Below are 13,849 nucleotides of genomic sequence, written 5' to 3'. Positions count from 1 at the left end.
CATGAGTGCCTCTGAGCACCCCAATCTCGTAAATCTTGCTGAAAGTTGCGTAGAGCGGCATCCTGCTACCGCTCAGTACAGTTGAGCTGACTTATAACAGTTATAACGAACGCTCGCTTATTAAGAACGAGGGCTGGTGCTACCGTCAATATATGCATTAGGGCAATGGGACTGCCTATCAGATACAACGAAAAATTTTGGTAGTGTAACACGGTTAGAACGAACAAAGAGGCACCGAGGCGCTACAGTCGGAAAACTTAGGGTAAGCGCAGAGATGGAAGAGTGTCTCCGGGCGCCCGTGGCACCATCCTCTGAAGAGTACGTTGTGACCCAAAGACACAGTACAAATAGGTGAAACATTGCCGACAGAACGGAACAGCTTTTCCGAATGCTACCGTCGAAAGCGCGTACCTTGAAACGCGACACCTGCGCTGGTGAAAGCCACGGCAGTTTTTACTTTAACATCCTATAGTGTGCACGAGGAGGAACGGCAGCGATCGGAAACGGCCCTTTATCATGGCAAGTCTCGTGCACTGTTGTGTCTTGGGAACTCTGTTTTCGCAAGCTACAGGCCGAACACAAAGGCCATGATGACGCGTGACTTCTTTGTTTTCATGCGACGGGCGTGCAACCAGGCGTAAGCGCATAAGTTTCAGTGGCGCAATGGGTAGTGCGCAGGATTAGCTAGCTGAGTGGCCTGCTGAGCTAGACCATGACAGAGCGAAAAAACACTAGCTCCAACTCGCGCTCGACAACTCTGCAACCTCGTGTTGCCTCGCCTGGCTGCGGTGAGAACGTTTTTTTTTTCACCGGCAGATGCTAAGTGCAAGATCCAAGATCTGTACATGGACGTCACTCACGCGCTCTAGATTTCCTGTTTGGTTTACGGGAGTTTAAGGTCCCGAAGCAACTCAGGCTACGAGGGACGCCGTAGTGAAGGGCTCTGGAAATTTCGACCGCCTGGGGTTCTTTAACGCGCCCTGACATCGCACAGTGCACGGGCCGCTATCATTCCTCCTACATCGAAATTCGACCGCCGCGGCTGGGATCGACCCCGCGTCTTTCGGGTCAGCAGCCGAGCACTGAGCCACCGCGGCGGCACTCCAAATTTCCTGTCATCGGTGCATCGTACAGCTCATGCTGATAGCTGTTAATACACCAGATGGCGATGTTCCTGTTCGGTTTTATCTGTTCGCTGCTGTGAAAATGATTAAGGCCGTCTGGATAAGACATACTGCGGAGTGCGTCAGAAATAGCTTCCGTAAAGCATGCTTTATGGGGCAGTCAACGACTGAGAATACTGCTGAACATCCACGTGATTAGAAGCATGTGAACCTGTAGCACTGTGTCGCTGATGCGCAGATGGCTGGACATGACTTAGCCTAGATTACTTCATTGGTGCTTTGAACATGACTTAACCTAGCTCTCTTCATTGGTGCGTGTCATGACTTTATTGATGCACAGATGGCTGAACATGACAGCCTGGATGGCTTCATTGGTGCCTATCATGACGCGGGCATCGCAAAGTCGTACACTGACGAAGCCATTGTACGCAAATCAGGAGTGCTGCCCGACTGCCGAGAATCTGATGAGACAATGTGCCAATTTGTCGTGAACGCTTTAGCCAAGATTAGTAATATGATCCTGTTCTTAAACCAGCCTAACTGTTTCCATTTACGGCCTCTGCGAGGAACAAAGTATGGCGCTTGAAAAGCGCCGCGTTCCGACGCGAATAACGAGCAGTTGTAAGTAAATTAACTCTGATTTCGTTGAACTTCGTATTTGTGGCTGTGAAATTAGAAGTCCACTTACTGCGAACTTCAGATACAACGAACATAATCCGTGCCAAAGCCAGGTTCGTTATAAGCGGGCTCGACGGTAGACCATCATCTGAAATTACCTAAGTCCCCAGGTTATATTTAGCCATCACTCTCATGGCTGGCTATCAAGAGGCGGGGTGGTGGTGAAAACATTTATTAAGGCGAAAGCTTTACGTGGCTATGTTCGCGGTTTCGTGTCAGATGAAAGTGGGCGCAAAACATGTCCGCAGGCCTTGCGTCATTCGATAGAGAGTTAGGTGTAAAATAATGATTTTATGAGACAGAAGATGATAAAATGTCGCTGCGCGCCGAATTTGGTTGACGTGGAGTAATCTTTTAATTTGAGGCAAAAAGATCAATTAGCCGTCGAAATAGCCGCGGACGTCGATATAGTGGGTGGACGGCAAAACAGCCTCAGGTCGTCGGAATAGTAAAAAACGAAAAAAAAAAGGTTAAAGAAGTAAAACGCGTTAAAAACTGTTAATTGCATGGTGTAAAAAAGTAAAAATTGATCGTTCCAAGTGAAGCACAGAGATGCGACAAGTTTGGAGCAGGCGTCACTGCTTTCGCATTCCTCCAATAAGGGTCGCCGTAGCGATCTCTAACGTTCTTAGTCTCTAAAGGGACAGCGGGTATGCTTGTATCAGCCCGTAAGTGACCGGTCCGTAAAACAACTAGATGGAGTCCATAATGGCTGCAGGCATGGTTTGCAAGATTGCAGAGTGTGTGTGTTCTCAGAGTGCGACCATCGCTTTCGCTCTATAGCGCCGGTACGTATTGACTCCATGTCGCAGCGGCCACAGCGGCCACGACGGAGACGGCAGTGATGGGCCCCTCTCCGAAGCCACACGAGCGGCCCTTCCTCTTCTGCACCGTCGGGCCGTCGATGGAGTCAGCGCACCACGTGACCTCGATCCCGCCCCGCGACTTCTCCGAGTATACGGACGTCCTCGTGTACGACTCCAAGGTCGGCGCCTACGACGACCCCGCCAGCTACGCCGTCTTCTTGGAGGTGAGTCCGCTATGAACAGGCGCGAACGAAGTAGAAAACTTAGAAGAACACGCACAGAAAGTGAATGAGAGTTGGTGGCTGTCATGTCCCATGACCATCAACGGTGCCTCTTACTGCCATATGCTGGCTCATAGGACTCAGACCTCGGCGTTGCAACCCTGCTCTTTCAATACCTCCTTCAATGTACACTCACTCACTATCTTCAAAGGAACCAGATCGTGCATCTAGCTCAGTACGCCGTCTGTGCTCCGCCTGGTATTCGTGTCTCGGCACACCCACTACCTCCGAACGCTTTTAATTCTACTAATTGATACAGAGAGAACATTTTCTACCTATCCGCTTAAAGGGCAACTGCGGCACTTTTTTGAGAATTTCGCGATATTCAAGGATTCAAATCTATATGGGCCGTAAGTAAAGCATGCCAAGTGTTCTTGCACTAGCATTTAAAATAGTGATGTAATCGACGATTGACTTCTGTGCTTCTCCTCAGTGCACCAAAGGAGTGCAGAGCAACTCAGTGACGTCACGGAAGGCATGATTTCAAATTACCGCTGTCGTCAGCCACTCGTTAGACGCTGCCAAACAACTCTCGACAGGGTTTGCCTTCGGTGGCGTTGGTTTTTTCCTTCAAAGTAGGCGTTTGTGCGTTGGAAATGTATCTATACCTTCGATGACGTCATCATGCGCCCCCCCCCCCCCCCCGACTTGGCGTTGTGCGCTGCGGAGAAGCTTGAAGGGCGTCCGGATTTTAATCGGCGATTACTTCACTATTTCAAGTGCTAGCCCAAAAGTACTTCGCATGCTTTACCTGCAAGTTTCACACATTCGACCCTCTTAAGCTCGTTGATTTCTAAAACCTATGCAGTTTCCCTTAAAGCATTCATGCTTGCATGCGGATGAGGTCACCAATTTACATGCATAAACAAAGCGCGGACCTTCACACTTCAAGGTCGTTGCAGGCCAAGAAACCTCAAAGAACATTCAGCTTGATCTTCATATTGATAAACATAATAATAAACATAATGATCTTCATATTGACAAGCATAAAATAGAGGCGTAGTTTACGCCAACCCCTCACACCCTGCATGGAACGCAACTACATGGATACAACTTTCTAAGACCAGCAAGCTGGCAGGGTAGCACAGAAAAAAAACTTCGTAGATATGCAGGTCAATGGATGCGTCCAACTCAGAACTGCTTTTCCATCGACTATCCACAGAAACCTCTGCATAGTGTCGAGGCTATCTTCTACTTCATGTACTTTTTCTCCATCTTCTGTTCCACACTCGCCTGGATAACATGGATAACCTATAGGTCAAGTGACCTTGGATCTGGATTGTTATCGAGGCGATCTCTGCAGCGGTAACGCGAAATCGAGCAATAATACGGCGGGAAAGTCTGAGTTAACTTTAGCAGGAGTTGTTGACAGGCTATCGTTGGTCAGATTCTTCGTTCGCCATAGCAAGTTTTTGGCGCAAAAAGACGACAGTTAGACAAGACGATAGTACGAGTATAGCAAGGGTCAATTTCTGCATGAAAGCAAGCGAACCGAGCATATGTGCATGCGGAACAACAACAACCGTGCACTGTGTACAAGCTCTTCCGAATGGAACGTTCGAGGACCATGACCACGCAGTTCTTAACAGGCATCAAGCACGCATTTTTGAAGAAGATCTGTCTAGACAAGTTAAGAAACATCGCGGAGCACACACGGCTAACGGACACATTTCGAGCGCGAAGAGTTTTCGTCTGTTTCCCTGTCTGTAACTGCGGGCAAATTATTACAGCATGTGCGTGTAATGGCGAAGGCGAACAGGACTTGCGGCGTACAGCCGGCCAAATCTTTAACTGGCTCGGGTGTTGCATCGCTAAATGCACCTTGTAAAAGGCTCCTTTCGGCTACACCGCTGACATATTCATGATGTAATTTGACGCGTGAGATGGCATTTCGTGATTCCTTTTTGTTCCTGTAATGTTTGAGTGGAACTAGTACTTGCGTGTTTAGATCAAAGTTAGCAGAAATATTCATCGTCTGCCACTACCAAGAGCCGAAATAAGCGGAATACGCAGCAATGTTTCTGGGGGCTCATTTGCGCTTACTCTGGGTAAACGACTTGTCCGCCATGAAAGGAGCGGTAGTTTTACCCACAGGAGGAGGCTATACGGACCACAACCATTGCTGCGTATTCCGCTTGTTCCGGCTCTTGGTAGTAACAGACAGAGAATATATCTAATAACTTTGATCTAAACACGCAAGTACTCCACTCAAACATTATATGAACAAAAAGGAACCACGAAATGCCATCCCACGCGTCAAATTAGAGCATCAATATGCCACCGGTGTAGCCGAAAAGAACCTTTTACAAGGAGCATTTAGCGATGCAACACCCAAGCCAGTTAAAGATTTGGCCGGGTGTACGGAGTAGACAAGGTTTCGGCGCGCCCACGGAAACTGTTCAATCTCACGGGGCTGTTCACCGTTTCGGGGACAGGGTGCGTCGGGTCCGACACCGCGAAGACCCACCCGGCGTTACGGGGATGCGCAGTAGAGGTGACAGGCCTTCCCGTAGTGGTAGCAGAGGGTCTTGCAGTCCGCCCTGCGCTGCAAATCACTCTCGAGGGCGTGACACAGCGAGAGCAGGCTGCGTGATAGGGAACAGCTGGGCTTACTGCAGGAGTCGGGTTACAGGGACCGTAGCAAGGCGTCTGACGTATACTACAGATGCGTACGTGCGTCTGTCCTTGACCCGCGGGCGTCGCATTGTGGACACTGGGGTCTGACGCACCCCGTCCACGACTACTTCGACCAGCGATGCAAGAGCCGCAGTCTGGGGCAGACGAACCATTGTGGTTCTTGCCGGACAATCGGGACTGAATAAGTTCGCGCAGGACGTCTTCACTGCCGCCGAGACGTGTCGAAAACTCATCGGTCGCCAGGCTGTCGACATTCCGATTGCATTGCCGGCCCCTTAGTTGCAGCATCGTCTCCATGGTGCACCACGAGGCCCGCGAACAGGTGCTGCTTAGCCCCAGGCATCAGGAGGAGAAGTTGTTTCTCCTCCGCCATATTGGGTTAGGCCCGCTTGAAAAGACGAGCCATCTCTCCAAAGTACATTCGCCCACTTTCGTTCGTCAGCTGGAGCTTGGGATGCAGGGCAGCTTTACCTTTCTCGCGGCGGTCTGCGTTGGAGAAGGTAGCTACGGAGGTTGTGGGAAAATGTCGCCCAAGTGGAAAGGGCGCCTTCGTGGTTTTCAAACCGTGTACATGTTATTGAGCTTACGTTCCAGAAGAGGGCAATTACGGACTGGTTGGTACATGTTTCAAGAACTGAATAAAACAGCGCAACAGAAGACGAGACAAGAGAAGGTGCGCTGGTGTTTGTCCTTCTCTTGTCTCGTCTTCTGTTGCGCTGTTTTATCCGGTTCTTCAAGCTTACGTTCTTCGCTCAAACCATTGTAGTGGGCGACGCGCCCGAAGGTCTCCAGGCAATCTTGGGCGTCTTCGAACATGTCACCGTGAAAACAAGGCGTTGTTTGCGGTGAGTGGGATAGGATCAGCGTCGGAAGCCTGGTATAAGTGGCCATGTCAGTTGGACTCGACGGTCTAGGCGACGTCTTCCTTGTGGTGATGGGAGGGGGCAGAATTCAGGCGACTTTCTGCAAAAAAAAAATTGGCTGTGGCTTAACTCAGTTATGCCTGGATGTGCGTAGCGAGAGGTACGGTTAATCTTATTGTTTAGCTTGGTTATCTCTACGGTTACATCTTTATCCTTTAGCTTGGTACGTCTCAGTGTTTAGGTATTGTTGTTCCCTATCGTTAAGTTATGGTTGCATTAAAGTCTAGACATTTTTAAAGTGTAACGCATTTGTTTTCAGTCTTGATCTTCTTGTTTCTTAATTGCCACAAAGACGGCCCGATGGTTTGTGAACTAGCAAGCAGCCGTCTCAATGGCTCCGACACAGTACTTTGAGGCCAAGGTTTGTTCTCGTGCTTTTTTCTTGTGTTTTTGTTGACTTTTTGTTTGTTCTTGTTTTTGTTTCTTTGCTCCGTCTTCCTCCGTCTCCTCGGCTCGCTGCCTCCTCTTGGTTTCGTTCCGACGACGAAGCCTGGCTTCTTTCAGTCTCTCCGACTCGCTTTCTATATCTGCCGACGAATCCCACCGAGCCGCCCCTTCTACATATACGATGCAACGCCAGCTCCTCCTCTGTTGTTGCAACGCGGTTTCACCGGCTCCTCCTTTGACGTCATGCTAGATGGCGCGGCGAGCGGTGCTGTCAGCTGCAGCGGTTGCTAGGCAACAGCTCAGCTCGCCGTGTGGCCACCGGCCACAGCGAAACGGCGAGAATACAGCCAATGTAGCTATCGCTACAAAAGGGTGGCTGGGTCGCTGGTGGACCGGTGAGATGTCCGTGTTGAATGCTAGATGGCGTGCGTTGAAGAGAAGCGTAGCCAGCGCTACTCCGCCAGAATGTGGCGGAAAAAGCAGGAACTACCTAAGACAGGACAAAGCAGGAAATACCTAAGCCGACAAAACTGCAGAGCACCGCCAGAGGTTGTTGCTGTTGTTGTTGACCTAACACTGTTGCCGCTATTGGCCTACAGTGGAGTGCAACATACCCGCAGTGGGGGATTGGTCAGGGTGCGTTGAAAAATCATTCAAGTTCAGAATGTCATTGGCGAAAGTTGGAGTTGAAAGTAAATAATTAAGAAAACTAATAATAATAGTTAAGCAAGGAATCTTCCTAACGCAATGATATAATCACGAGAATCGCACGCAGGTTTTACGACATATCCGTTGACACTTTCCCCAAAGGATAGGAGGAACCGAAGTAGAAAAAAGAAGCCCTAGTCGAGCGAGAGGACCTCCAAATAAGCTCTTCGTAGAGAAGCAAACCGCCGGCAGGAGAGGAGAAAGTGGGGTGATAAATGTCGCCACATGGCTGGCAAAACTTCGGTAGAGAGCCCCGATCGGCTCAAATACGATTAAATAATCGCGGTATTCTGCACCGCAAGATGAGAATGGACACCTCGTATTGCCGAGAACTGCATAAGCGGACACTTCAAGGGAATGCCAAATGCTGACAAACCGCTGCAGCGAGGACAGGATAAGTGCAAATGCAGGAAACATTGCAAGCGGGCTATTGTCTAGTAAACAGTGTTTGAAATAAAAGAGATCACAGGTCCGCAAACGGCAGACTTTGCTAAAAAATTCGCCGTCGCGTCAGAAGCTATGTTGCAATGTCCAGGTACCCAGTGAACACTTACTTCTTTAACCAGTAGAGTAAGGAAAAAACGAAGAGCGTCCTTTGAGCCTTCTGTTGCTGTCAGGACAGAAGACCTATCAGCAACTATAATGACCTGAGAAACATTGCAAGGGATCTTTAGCAAAGCCAACTCAATCGCTGGAAATTCGGCAAAGAATATAGGTCGATTAACCGGGGACCGAAATGAATAACTCATCCGCCCACCTAACTTTCTGCCTCTCCCAGCTACACTTGGCTTCTGGCGGAACCATCTGGCTGGCTCGCGGGAAGCGTCCATTCCATCGGCGGCACGCACAGTGCTCGGACGACGGCTCGACCTCGCTCTTGGGACCCCACCGACAGAGGTGAGTGAACACGATCTCGGGGCACGACTAACGCTTGGCCCTCGGTCGAGATGCGCGGACGCCTGAGCCTGCCCTCGCCACTCGCGTTCTACCGAGACGGAGAACGCGACAGGGCTGACAGTTCGAGGCGCGCGGCAATCTGCGATGTGTCGTTGCGCTTCGTTCGAGCTTTGAAGTCTGTAGCGCTAGAGACGCGCTGACCAGTGTTCACTAGGTAGCGAGCTTTCTCTCAGTCTCCGCACACTGCGCAAGCGGCTATGACTGCGCCGCAGAGGCCTGCGCGAGGATCGCGATGATCACTGCTCGAGGAGCCCTCCACTACAGCCCCTTCTCTAATTCCCACCTTCGTCCCTTCCTTCAGGGCACGGTTGAGGTGTCCACTGAGAAGCGAGACAGTTACTGAGCCATTTCCTTGCCTCAAAAACAACTAATCAGGCCCGTGTACTGCGCGATGTCAGTGCACGTTAAAGAACCCCAGGTGGTCGAAATTTCCGGAGCCCTCCACTACGGCGTCCCTCATAGCCTGAGTCGCTTTGGGACGTTATATCCTAATAAACCAAACCAAATTCCTGGCGTCAGCTCAGTGCTTCTCTTTAGTGTCCCTTTGAGCCTTGATTCATGCTAGGCGCATGGGTGCAACGGCATGGTGACCAGGGCGTGTCTCATCTCAGGTACCGCTCGGTCTCGGCTCCCAAGATGCCTCGCTGCAGCTCGACCACCACCGTGGAGTTCGTCGAGGGCACGCCGCCGCCATCCACCTCGGTGTGCATCGTGAGCGAGTCACGACCACCCTCGCCCTCAACTGTGTGCGTCGTAAAGAGCGAGCAGCGGGAGCCGAGCTTCTGCGTGGTGAGCGGATATCCCATGAGGCTCATCGCCCACCACCGTCTACGTGGTGGGCGGCGGCGGAAGGTCCCCTCGCGCTCCCCCAACGTGTGCATCGTGACCGAGATGGCGCCACCGTCGTCCGACGTATGCATCGTCACCGAGGGCCGTTCGTCCAGCCTGTGCGTCGTCACTGGCGAGTCGTCGCGGAGGTCGCCGACCACGGTCGAGGTCATCGGGAGCTCCAAGCGCTCCTCTTCGACGGTCGAGATCATCCGGGAGTAGTTGCCATCGCTACTGCTCCAAATTTGCGCTAGGACTAACGCCTGCGCTGGATCCCACGGGATCAATAGCGGGTCATGTGTTCCGCAAGAAAGTTTCTAGACTCATAAGCACGTGAAATAAATTTTTGGCGGAGTACCTCGTGCGTAACTTGAACGACGGTAGGTGGTGCATGCAGAGAAATGCAGGCGACGGAGGGGAAAGGGGGGGGGGGGAGGCAAGCGCGCTTTTAAGAATCGCAAGATGCAGAGCGGTCGGCATCTGGCGTGCGCCGCGGAACTCCGGGTAAATTGGTAAATTGGTTTTTCAGGAAAGGAAACGGCGCAGTATCTGACTCACACATCTCGGAGGACAGCTGAACCGCGCCGCAAGGGAAGGGAGGAAGGTGTTAGTGAAAGAAGAAAGAGAAAGACGTGCCGCAGTGCAGGGCTCCAGAATAATTTCGACCACCTGGAGTTCCTTAACGTGCACTGACATCGCACAGCACACAGGCCTCTAGAATTTCGCCTCCATCGAAATTCAGCCGCCGCGGCCGGGATCGAACCCGCGTCTTTCGGGCCAGCAGCCGAGCGCCGTAACCACTGAGGCACCACGGCGGGTACAGTATTACATACCGTATTTACACGATCGTGGGTCGATCTGTTTCATTTTATTTGAAAATCCGAAGTGGGGGGGTCGACTAATAATCGAATCAAAGCATGCCACCGTAAATAAAGGCTAGACAAACCAGACATCAGGGATGCTACAGCATGGTTGCATTTCTGCTGTGGGGCTCCGCGCATCCCTCGGTGCTGAAGAAGTACTACATGCTCATTCCAGACTAGCATAGACTTATTACTACCTAGAGGGAAAACTGGCGTCTCTGAGGTTAACCCGTCGTGGAGAGGTGCAGGAATGCCGGGAAGGCGACGTTTCAGATTTGGCTTGTCTACTGTTGGGCATGGAACGTGGATTGCGCCATAATGCGGCTCCTTTCGAGGCAAACCTCGAAGAAATGCTGTCAAAGTTCCCATACCAGCACCCCTATACATTTCGCTTGCGTTCAGTTGATAGAAGCAGTGAAAAAAGCACTTTTTTGACCTAAAGTGCGGTGAGGCGAAAGCCTTAAGCGCGGTGTTGCTGCTTGTGTCAGTGATGTGTGGTTAAGATGTTGATTTACACAATTGTTTGTGAATCTTAAATGCTGGAGACACCGGAGGGCATTTGGGAGTCATCCGTCCGATTCGACGCCTTTCTGCAAACACTCTCCAGTGTTATAGGCAAGGAGAACTACATATGCGTTGGCAGGAAGTAGCGTAGCCATTAGCAGGCTCGGCTGCGGAACGGGAGGATGGTGGTTCGAATCTCATCGTGCACAAAGATTGTTTTTCTAGTCTGACGAGAAGAAGCGTGGCACCTCTGCTAACAACCTTCTGTCGGCAACGATGAGGCATTAAAGGCTTTCGCCTTAATAATTTGATCTGTGCACAGATGACAACATCGCGTTGTAGCTGCCCATTCAGAGGCAGATTCCACCTTTCCGGCCCAGCACTATAGCCAAGCCAAGTAAGAAAGCACGTCTTCCCGGCATTCCCACTGTTGAAGTGCTCTTTAACATACTCACATAGACGGTGGCGCCACCTTTCCATTTAGGTAAAACTGGGGAGCTCTATGAGACTGGCACGGTGTTCTGGCTCCGAAAGGAACTCGCGACAGGCACACCTTGGTTCAAAAAATGACAGTGGATTAACTCTGTTACACCGAATGATCTATAGTAGGATACAGCTTTAAAAAAAAAACAGCAGTTGCTAACACTGGGCCGTAGTCCGCGCCGTTCTGTATTACTCCGCTGGCTAATCGCAACAGTAAGCGAAAGGAGCCTTTTAATGTTTGACTATATCAAGCAAGCCAGGTATCAAAATTTTAGAGCTCATCATCTTTTTCTTGTGATAACATTCTTATTTTGGTAACAAGAAACACTTAACCAGCGGACTACTTTTTCCTCATGGAGGGATTCTGTGCACGGAGGCCGAATGTGGGAGGAGCTACACTGTAGACTTCAGTTGTATCTGACTGTAGCGATAACCCGCGGTACTTTAGTGGAGCGGGCGAGGTTACTTTCAACCTCAATCTACTTTCTGTCTGTAGCGATAGCTATTCTTGTTTCTATTATGATTTCACTGTTTCTTATCCCTGACTTAACTTGTTGCATCCGAGGTCAAATTTTGGGGGTGTGGTGGGCCAAATTTTGTAAGTGACCCGGATCAAATGTGGAGGTCCTCAATGTATAAGGCACATTCAAATTAGCCTGGATATCGATTTCGGTCAACATTCTAAAAGGTCAAATTTTGGGGGTAGAGTGGGCCAAATATGGAAACTGCCAACACCAAATTTCGAGGTCACCATAGTATTAAGCGCATTCAAATTAGGGCGGATGCCGATTTTGGTCCAAATCCGAGAAAGTGAGATTTCGGGGTGGGCCAAATTTAAGGGCCAATGTTGGTATTGATCAGGGACCAATTTGGGGGCACCGTCGCATTGGCGATAGTGAAACTATGCTTCTGCATATGACTGAAGGGTGTTGCTAAGAAATCGCCAAGTCTGAAGGTCACTTCAATGTCAAATCTATACACTGACTGAAACTCCAGTTTCTGCATTGATAGGTCTATAGCTCTAAAGCACACCTATCCACTAAAAACTTGCAATCGTTGAGGCAACCTTTCCGTAGTATCAAAAAAAAAAAATGGCTGAGGCTTAACTTAGTTAAGCCTGGAGAATGCGAAGCATCATCGTGTCGCGTAATTTGGAGGCGCACAACCACAGCGACGGCGCGAGGTGGGCCCCCGTTTCTCCACTGTCGTGACGTCATCGTGCCACGTGGTGTGACGTCATGTATCAGATGATTTGGAGGCGCACAACCACAGCGACGGCGCGAGGTGGACCCCCGTTTCTCCACTGTCGTGACGTCATCGTGTCACGTGGTGTGACGTCATGTATCACGTGATTTGGAGGCGCACAACCACAGCGACGGCGCGAGGTGGGCCCCCGTTTCTCTACTGTCGTGACGTCATCGTATCATGTGGTGTGACGTCATGTATCACGTGATTTGGAGGCGCATAACCATGGTGAAGGGCTGAGGTGGTAGCTAAAGTAGTATGCTTCGCATAAAAAAAAAAGGCCACATCATTAGCCAGCTGCAATGGGACCCGCAGAAGCGTCCTGCAGTCGTGGCCGAGTGGTTAAGGCGATGGACTCGAAATCCATTGGGGTTTCCCCGCACAGGTTCGAATCCTGTCGGCTGCGCACGCACGATTTTTTTTTTCCTTGGCTTCGCAAAAAAAGGCAGCCAAAGAAATAGGTGCTCACAGCAAAAACAAGTTCATGAGCTTCTTTCTGAAATGAAGATTAAGGCTTGCTCAAAGTACTCAATGGACAGATCTACTGCGATCATTTAGAGTACCGGAGTGCATTCCACAGCAAGGGAGGCGCGGCATGACAAGGCAGGAGATGCGAAAGTTTGCGGGAATAGCTGGCCCGAGAGAGGGCTGTTAATTATGATATAAGCGATCGGTTAAAAAAATAAAAAAGAGGTCTGTAATACTTGGAGAAGACGTCTTTGTATTCAGGATACATTAGAACACCAAATGAAAATGAATGTTTGAGTGTAGTGGGGTCGTGCGAGGTCCCAGGGGCCTGTGCGCCCCAAACACCTCCTAAAGTAAGTTTTTACCACCACCTCCACCACCACGGCAGAGGTAAGACTTATCGGGCAAGTGAATGACGTCAACTTCCGCCGTTCTTCGTTTTGCGGAACGGAAATTTGTTGACTTCATTACTCGATAGCATGCAGAAAGCTCACCTTCACGCGCTAATTGTTAACCCTTTCCTTACCGGGCGGAAAATGAGCGCCTTTAGCATGTTTTAGTAGCTCTGAGTAGAAGCTTGGGCAAGTTGGTGATGGTTCACTTGCCACATAGCGCTAAAAAGACACGGCCACAAGGGAGACACACAGGACGGGCGCTACTTAGTAGCTCTTTTTACTGCAACAACTATTGCAACAACTAATGCAGGAAAACAAAGCTATATAAATTAGCTTGTTCGGCATATAATATTGAATAATGAATTGCGCGTTGCAACAAAAAAATTTAATGCAGATCTAGATTTTCAGTAAAAATTGAACATAACTTCACACGCTTTTAGCTAACAAGCGTGCAGCCAACAAGCTAACGGATATTTTTTCTTAGATAAGTATAATGTTTGATATTCTATTGGCCACATACTGTAAAAAAATCTAACATATCTTGAATAGTATTCTTGCTACA

The 13,849-nt window shown here is 49.9% G+C and overlaps 1 non-coding gene and 1 pseudogene across 2 annotated transcripts; both read left to right on the top strand.

The window, feature by feature from the left end:
- The first annotated feature begins 2,666 nt into the window (after nt 1–2,666).
- Nucleotides 2,667–9,649, top strand: LOC149366636 (uncharacterized; annotated as a pseudogene). Its single transcript, XR_016286526.1, has 3 exons — nt 2,667–2,832; nt 8,323–8,441; nt 9,113–9,649. The product of XR_016286526.1 is annotated as an uncharacterized LOC149366636 (transcript).
- Nucleotides 9,650–12,748: 3,099 nt separating this feature from the next.
- On the top strand, nt 12,749–12,830 carry TRNAS-CGA (transfer RNA serine (anticodon CGA)). The gene has a single exon. It is a non-coding gene; the product is annotated as a tRNA-Ser (tRNA).
- The last annotated feature ends 1,019 nt before the right edge of the window (nt 12,831–13,849 follow it).

Source organism: Amblyomma mixtum, chromosome 1 (genome assembly GCF_055824585.1).
Source record: "Amblyomma mixtum isolate Tamu chromosome 1, ASM5582458v1, whole genome shotgun sequence".
In the NCBI taxonomy this organism is placed as follows: Eukaryota; Metazoa; Arthropoda; class Arachnida; order Ixodida; family Ixodidae; genus Amblyomma; species Amblyomma mixtum.
The sequence above is the reverse complement of the archived record's forward strand: the minus strand, read 5'-3'. Positions and strand labels throughout refer to the sequence as shown.